The sequence below is a fragment of the Microtus ochrogaster genome, unplaced genomic scaffold (genome assembly GCF_000317375.1).
Source record: "Microtus ochrogaster isolate Prairie Vole_2 unplaced genomic scaffold, MicOch1.0 UNK20, whole genome shotgun sequence".
Lineage (NCBI taxonomy): Eukaryota > Metazoa > Chordata > Mammalia > Rodentia > Cricetidae > Microtus > Microtus ochrogaster.
The window spans coordinates 2,948,331-2,957,182 of NW_004949118.1; positions in this window are offsets into that span (position 1 = coordinate 2,948,331).

Consider the following 8,852-nt stretch of genomic DNA (forward strand, 5'->3'; position numbering starts at 1 on the left):
GCTTCCAGAGCCTGGTACATTGTATGAGCTTCTCCTCCCCGCAGGAAGGAATGTTTCGTATCACATTCGTGATATGAAAGCCACATTCGCCAGGAAGACAGCTGTTCCAGAGTGACGGGCCCTCTCCATGTAAAGCCTTGTCATGGGCTCTGTCTTCAAATGTTTACTAAGACTAAGTAGTGAACTGGATGTAGAAAGTACAAAGTCAGTCCTTTGGTGCCAGATGGTGGCATTGTTTTGGGACGCTGTGGAACCTGTAGGAAGCAGGGCCTAACTGGAGGAAATGAGTCACTGGGGAGCGGATCTCTTCACCTTCTGCCATGGCTCTCTGCTTCTCATTTGCTGGTGAGACACAGCAAGTCAGACCACAGATTTCCAGCACCGTGCCTTCTCCACTGTGCTGGAATAATGCTCCCTAAAACCACAAGCCAAAATCAACCCTTCTTTCAAGTTGCTCCTAGCAGGCAGTATGATGCAGAGATATTAACATAACTAATACACTAACCCTCCCACTCCTATAATATTTACAGGAAAAGTAATAAAACCGAACAGAGAGAGACTGAGCCCGGAGTAAACATGGGAAGAGACAGGCTTTCAGGTAAGAAACGCTGGACAATGGTCTCCTGTGCCAAGTGTGGTCAAGTGCACTTCCCACTTTCTCTTCTATGAGGTTCAGTGAGGCTGATTTTATAGTGAGGTCTCTGATCATTTAGACTGGAGTTTGAGCATGGCAATAAATATTGTTCTATTTTCATTCTTCTACTTGTTAATATCTAGTTATGCCAGCAACATTTGTTGAAAATGCTTTCTTTCTTCTATTTTATACTTTTGGCTTCTTTGTCAAAAATCAGGTATTCATAGGTGTGAGGATTGATATCTGGGTCTTTGATTTGGTTCCATTGGTCCTTCTGTCTGTTTTTATGCCAATACCAGGCTGGTTTTAGGACTATAGCTCTGTAGTAGAGTTTGATGTCAGGGATTGTGATGCCTCCAGAAGTTCCTTTATTATATAGGATTGTTTTGGCTATCCTGGATTTTTTGCTTTTCCATATGAAGTTGAGTACTGTTATTTCCAGGTCTATGAAGAATTTTACTGTGAGTTTGCTGGGCATTGCAATAAATCTGAAGATTGTTTTTGGTAAGATTGCCATTTTTACTGTTAATCTACCTACCCAACAACATGGGAGATCTTTCCTTTTTCTGGTGTTTTTTTTTTTTCAATTTATTTCTTCAAAGATTTAAAGTTCTTGACATACAAATCTTCCTCTTGTTTGGTTAGAGTTACTCCAAGATACTTTATATTATTTGTGGCTATTAGGAAAGGTGTTGTTTCTCTGATTTCTTTCTCAGTCCATTTATTATCTGTGTAAAGGAGGACTACTGATTTTTTTTTTAGTTAATCTTGTATCTTAGTACATTACCAAAGGTGTTTATGAGTTGTAGAAATTCCTTGGTAGAAATTTTAGAGTCACTTATGTATCATCATCAAACAACCCCAGTAGCACAGACACTGAGAGAAACAATTAATAAATGGGACCTCCTGAAGTAAGGGACACAGTCAACAAGACAAAACGACAGCCTACAGAATGGGAAAAGATCTTCACTAACCTCACATCAGACAAAGGGCTGATCTCCAAAATATACAAAGAACTCAAGAAATTGGTCATCAAAAGAACAAACCCAGGTTGTTTCCATGTTCTGGCTATTACAAACAATACTGCTATGAACATAGTTGAGCATATACTTTTGTTGTATGATAGGGCCTCTCTTGGGTATATTCCCAAGAGCCGTATTGCTGGGTCCAGGGGTAGGTTGATCCCGAATTTCCTGAGGAACCGCCACACTGCTTTCCAAAGTGGTTGCACGAGTTTGCATTCCCACCAGCAATGGATGAGTGTACCCCTTTCTCCACACCCTCTCCAGCAAAGGCTATCATTGGTGTTTTTCATTTTAGCCATTCTGACAGGTGTGAGATGGTATAGCGGACAATGAGGACTACTGAGAACTCAAGAACAATGGCAATGGGTTTTTGATCCTACTGCACATACTGGCTTTGGGGGAGCCTAGGCAGTTTGGATGCTCAACTTACTAAACCTGGGTGGAGGTGGGCGGTCCTTGGACTTCCCACAGGTCAGGGAACCCTGATTGCTCTTCAAGCTGATGAGGGAGAGGGACTTGATCGGGGGAGGGGGAGGGAAATGGGAGGCGGTGGCGGGGAGGAGGCAGAAATCCTTAATAAATAAATAAATTTTTTAAAAAAGGATTGTTAGAAGTGAAAAAAAAAGAACAAACCCAATTAAAAAAATGGGGTACAGACCTAAGCAGAGAACTCTCAACAGAGGAATCTAAAATGGCTGAAAGACACTTAAGGAAATACTCATCATTCTTAGTCATCAAAGAAATGCAAATCAAAACAACTCTGAGATTCCATCTTACACCTGTCAGAATGGCCAAGATTTAAAACACTGATGACAGCTTATGCTGGAGAGAATGTGGGGTAAAGGGAACACTCCTCCATTGCTGGTGGGAATGCAAGCCGGTACAGCCACTTTGGATGTCAGTACGGCGATTTCTCAGAAAATTAGGAAACAATCTACCTCAAGACTGAGCAATACCACTTTTGGGTATATATCCAAAGGATGCTCAATCGTGCCAGAAGGACATGTGCTCAACTGCTTTCATAGCAGCTTTGTTTGTCATAGCCACAACCCGGAATCAACCTAAATGCCCCACGACCAAAGAATGAATAAGGAAAATGTGGCACCTTTACACGATGGAGTACTACACAGTGGAAAAAATAATAATATCTGAAATTAAAAAAAAAAGAAAGAAAAAGAAATGTCGGGCAACAGTGAAGGCACAGAATGCTTACTACAGCAAGGGGAACTTCTGAGAAGTGGCCAGGTATGTGGGTTTGCCTTATTTTCTTGAAGCCTTTATATAAGGGGGGCTAAGTTTTCATGCTTCTTGCTGTTGGTGGTAGAGACCCTTATGAGAGGCACAGGTGACCAGGATCAGACCTTCACTGTATCATAAAAACAAGAATCCAGAGGGAAGTAACCGGCTTAGATACAAATGGCCTAAAGTTGCTTTCATGTTCTGTGATGTCGTTCCTGGACATTTTCTGCACAACGTGCCGTGTATTCCTGTGTAAGTACTGCTAGATTCTGTAAACAGAGAGTCCCCCTGACCCTTGTATTTTAGATAAGGACCAGGGTTCTCAACATTTTTGTTCTCTTTCCATGACTTCAGGTGTTTTCAGTCTGTCACATAGACAGGGAAGATTCTGGTGGCAGCAAGGTCAAGCCAGAAGGCTTCTGGAAAGAACTCACTTCTCTCAGGGCAAATGCACAGAATTTCGCATGTGGATGCTGAAGTCCTAACTCCTGGTCTCTCAGACAGCAACTGTGTCATAAAGGTAAATTGAGGCCTTGAAAATGATTCTTAATCCACTAACATCTTTACCCAAAAAAAGAAATCTGGATGATTTTGCGACATGCAGACCTTGTGAGGACACAGGAAACAATAGCCACCTGCAAGACAAAGAGACATGCTGGGAAGACCACTTTGTACAGCTCTTTGTTCTTGGTCTTCAGACCTCTGGAACAGTAAGAAAAGGCATTTCTGTTGCCATCAAATGGTGGTACTTTTAAGTGTCAAGCTAAACAGACTAGCACAATAGAAATGTGTTATTTTATGTCTGCATGGTCATGGTGATCATGAGGAAGAGAGCTGCTCACAGGGCTGTGAAAAAACCTTCCTTGATCTGCAGGACCCTGTGACCTTTTCTGTAGGTCTCTGTTTTGCATGATGCACTCTCATGGGTTCAAGGAGCCTTGAAATGAGAGCTTTTCACAACATTCGTTTCCCTTATCTTAGATTTCTGGGCTCCAAAGCATCACGTATTTAAATGATGACTGGCCAAGGCTAGTGACTGTGTCTGAGTTATTCTCAGATCTGAGCATGCATCAGAGTTGCTTGGCAGTTTGTGTCAAAATTGTTAAGAACACAGGTTGCTGGCCCCATCTCTGTGTATGGTTATTGCACATAGTGGGGCTTTACTTTTCTAATACATTCTCAGGGGAATATTGGTGCCCTTGGCCCAGGGCCTGTAGCTGTTGTGGAATATTAAGATGGGTTGCATTTATTTACGCTGTGGAATATTTGCTTAATGATGCAAAAATGTGTTGCAGTTCTTTTCCGTTGCATTTGTTTAACTTTGTGAAACTGTGTTACTTTGCCTGCCTAAAGTACCTGATTATCTGATAACAAGTTGAATGGCCAATGATGAGGCAGGAGAAAGGATAGGCAGGGCTGGCAGGCAGAGAGAATAAACAGAAGGAGAAGGCCGGAAGGAGATCAAGAAGAGAGAAAAGAAGGGGCCAACCATCCAGCTGCACATCCAGAAATGTAATAAGAAGGAAAGAAACGACACAGGGAAATAGGGAAAGATAAAATCTCAGAGGCAAAAGGTAGACAGGATAAATAAGTTAATAAAAGCTGGCTAGAAACAAGCCAAGCTAAGGCTGGGCATTCATAAGAAAGAATAAGCCTCCACATGTGTATTTATTTGGGAGCTGGTGGAAGACCCCCCCCCCCCAAAGAGCCAAAAGAGTCAGAGTCAAAGAGAAAAAAAAAACCAACCAACTCTGTAGAGCTTTAGAATCAACCATGGAGGGATTGGAAGAAAAGGAAATATTAATGAGTCCATTTCTCTAATTCCAGGCCTGATCATCTTTGCTCGTCAAAGCAGATAGAGTAGACATTTTTAAATGCTGATTTTAAATGAGATGGAGAAGATTGTCAGTAGGTACCTTGCTGAGACTTTTTTTTCCTTCAACTGAAGCTGCTGGAGAAACCAACTACAACCAGTAAGGAGATGGTTGTCTAAAAATTGATATCATCCAATTAATAAGAACTTCTTTTTATGGCTAATAATAAATGTAAAATGTCTCTTAGTCAAGGGGTGGTTTTTCAGGACCCCTACCGATCCCAAATTCCAGGATCATACTCTTCCTTTATAGATAAATAAAATGGCATAGAGCCATCTCATGACCTGTGAACCAGTATACTTCACGGGATTGCCCATTGCCTGTAATTCCTGCTACAATGTAACTGATAGATAGGTGTCACATTGTATTACTTCCTGTTAGAGCACACACTACACACCATGGTGCTGGGCATGAGGTCTAGGGCTTTGTATATCAGTACTTAGCACATATTAGGTAGTACTTTACCAACTTGAACTCCAGCCGCTAAGGATCTATGTTGTTACTACACCAGGAGACCCGAAACCTGAAACACAGAGGCTGGCTTGGCTACAGCATCTACAAATTATCAACTCTTTCCTTTTTCTATATGTATAAGAATACCCCTGAAAACCCTTGAAGGAAAAGGATGTTCGTGTATTACAGTGGTCTGAAAGTAATGACAGTCAATCAGTGCATGTGTTCTTCCATTTAGAAGTGTCGACCTTCCGTGTTCTTCCATTTAGAAGTGTCGACCTTCCAGGGAGCCCCCGAGACAAAGAAGTGCCTCCAAGAGTCAAATCTCACCACAGTGAAACTGAAAGGACCTCTCAAAGCACTGAGCTTTGTAAGAGCTTCATTATATCAGTTTCTAGTTGAGCGACTATTGATTATAACTTTCAGAGATTTTTTTTTTCTACAGAACTCTCAGTCAATCGAGAGAGTCTTTAATGCGAAAGAGTAGAATCAACTTGTCAAGAAGTTTGTGTTAACTAGGTGTTGAGAAGAGTGATGATCTAAATCTTTCTTCTCTCTCCCTCTCCTGGACATCAGGGGCAGTGTGAAGAAGAGGGTCATGCCTCAAAAATACGCAGCAAGGAGTTCCTGTGTCCCCATCACTGGCCTAAGGCTTTTCAGGTATGTGTATTTTAATGTTTCTTCACTAATAAGCAAAAGCAAAGTAGGGCAAAATCAAAGAGGCAAGGAGCTGGAGTAGTCCTGTTTTGTCTAAAACAATGACTAACTCAGGCTTAGCATCATCAGAACCAGAAACATGAGGAGCTTCTGCCTCTTCCGCACGAAGACACTGGGACCTTCCCTTCGGAGACTGTGCTTGACCACATGACTTGATATTGAAGACTCCTGGGTGCCGGCTCTCCCCTTCCCTTGTACTAAAACTTTGACAGAGAGAACTCTCTCTGGGAAACTCGTGTTGGGTGTTCACCCCTTAACTGAAAATCTACAATCGAGAAATCAAACCAGCTGTGGCCACTGTGGAACCCGAGGCTGCCGCTGAGGGTGTTTATAAGGCATACACTTCAGGAACTCTGTCTGGTGGTATTTCCAATATCACACTCGATACTCATTTTGTTCTCTGAGAGTCTGTGGATAATCTCTGATGCATAAAAAACACTACTCCATCTTGTCACCCAAGTTCAGGTGCTCACCTGGGGTCAGTGGCCACTGCTCTAGATTGACAGCCTTCGTTTTTGCTCATTCAATCCTGACTACCACTCCTAGGGCTCAGGTGTTTATAGGGTACATCTGGCTTAATTCATTCTGAAGATCCTTTGGCCTAGCAGGCTTTCGGTTATTCTTAAAATTGAGGCAAAACATGCCTAGCATAGAGTTTACTGCATTAACAGCTCTGTGACACTAAGGATATCTGCCCAACCCGCACACCTTCCTTCTCAAAAGCATTGTCAACATCCTCAGCTAAAATTCAGAACCTATTTTACTACAATTTCTCATTCTATCTCCCCCAGCTGGCATTCGCCCCTCATCTACTCCCTGCTCTTGTGAATGTGCTTGGTCTAATCACACCACAGACACAAAGAAACACAGTACTTGTGAATGTGCTTGGTCTAATCAATCACACCACAGACACAAAGAAACACAGTATTTGTCCTTCCGTGACTGGTCCATTTCACTCAGCACATCCTCAGGTCCATCCAAGGAGCCCAGACCAAACTTCCTTTCTTCTTCTTTTTTTTAAACAATTTTTTTTTATTTTATGTGAATTGATGTTTTGCCTCCATAGATGTCTGTGTGAGGGTGTCAGATCCTTGGAACTGGAGTTACAGACAGTTGTGAGCTGCCATGTGGGTGCAATTGAACCCGGGGCCTCTGGAAGAGCAGTCAAGTACCCTTAACACCCTCACTTCCTTCTTTAAGGTTGAATTATATGCTATCATAGGCATACACATTTTGTTCTTCCATCTGTAGCACAAATTCTAATTTTTTTTTTTTTGATTTAGAGACAGGGTTTCTCTGTGGCTTTGGAGCCTGTCCTGAAACTATCTCTTGTAGACCAGGCTGGTCTCGAACTCACAGAGATCCATCTCCCTCTGCCTCCCGAGTGCTGGGATTAAAGGCGTGTGCCACCACCGCCCGGCTCTAATTGTTCTTAATAATAAAAACCCAGAGTCAAATATAGGGGTGAAAGTTGAGAGGTCAAAGAAGCAGAATGACCAGCCACTAGAGAGACCTTTTACCTCTACCAAATCCTCAGACCGAAATGACAGTGCTGTCCTCAGACTGAATGCTGAATGCTGTGTCTCTCCGCAACCTCAGACTACATCCAAGCTCCTGTCTCCTCCCACCTTATATTCCTCTCTGTCCAACCACATCACTCCTGTCTCCACCTTCCTAGTGCTGGGATCACCTTTGTGTGAGTTCTGTTTCTCTTTTAGACGGATTGAATCTCCTGTAGCCCAGGGTGGCCTTGAACTCACAGAGATACACCTGCCTGTCTCCTGAATCAAGTCCTGGTATTAAAGGTGTGAGCCACCACTGCCTGGCTTCTAGTGGCTTAGCTCTGCACTCTGATCTTCAGGCAAGCTTTATTTGTTAAAACACAAACAAAATATCACTATATCCACCATCCATCTACAGATGCTTTGATACCTACCTTTTGACTATTATCGGTAATGCTAATAGAAGCAGATATTTTTAAATGGTCGTGTTAATAAGTCAAAGAAAAGAACCCCCCTTTATATTAACTCAGAACAATGTCTGGGGAGGGTAAGACAAGGAGTTACTTGCTTCCTGTGATTCTACACCAGCCCCAACTCTTTGCCTCTTCACACTAGGATGCTCTGTGTTCTTGTTCTGAAGTCTTTAGCTGACAAAAAGCAAGGGGATGCCCTGCCTCTCTGTAACTGGATTTGTTCTCTATCTGTGTGATGATGTCACAAAGAAATGAAGTTGTCAAATATATTAGATGCTTGGAAATAATTTTATCTAGTATTTGCAGCTTCTGTCTGAGAACAGATCACACCTTCTTCGCTGTAAATTTTTTTTTCAGTACCAAGGGCTAAACTTAGACCTGACAAACGCTAAGCAAACACTTTGCCATTGAATTATATTCACAGCCTATTTTACACTCTCATTTTGTGATAGGGGCTCACTAAATTTCCTGTGTTGGCCTTGGCTACTCTGTAGTCAAGGCAGAGCTTGAACTTGCCATTCTTAGCCTCCAAAGTATATGAGAGTGTAGGCCTGTTTCACCAGACCTGGCTACTATGTAATTCTTTTTTTAGTGTTTCATTGCACTGTATATTTTTCTCTGTTCCTCCTCCCTTTCTCCCCTTTCCACTTCTACCCTCTCCCATGATCCCTACGCTCCCAATTCACTCAGGAGATCTTGTCTTTTTCTGCTTCCCATGTAGATTAGATCCATGTATGTCTCTTTTAGGGTCCTCTTTGTTGTTTAGGTTCTCTGGGGTTGTGAATTGTAGGCTCATTTTTCTTTATTTTATGTCTAAAAGCCTCTTATGAGTGAGTATATATGATATTTGTCTTTCTGGGCCTGAGTTACCTCACTCAATATGATGTTTTCTAGCTCTATCCATTTGCTCGCAAATTTCAAGATGTCGTTTTTTT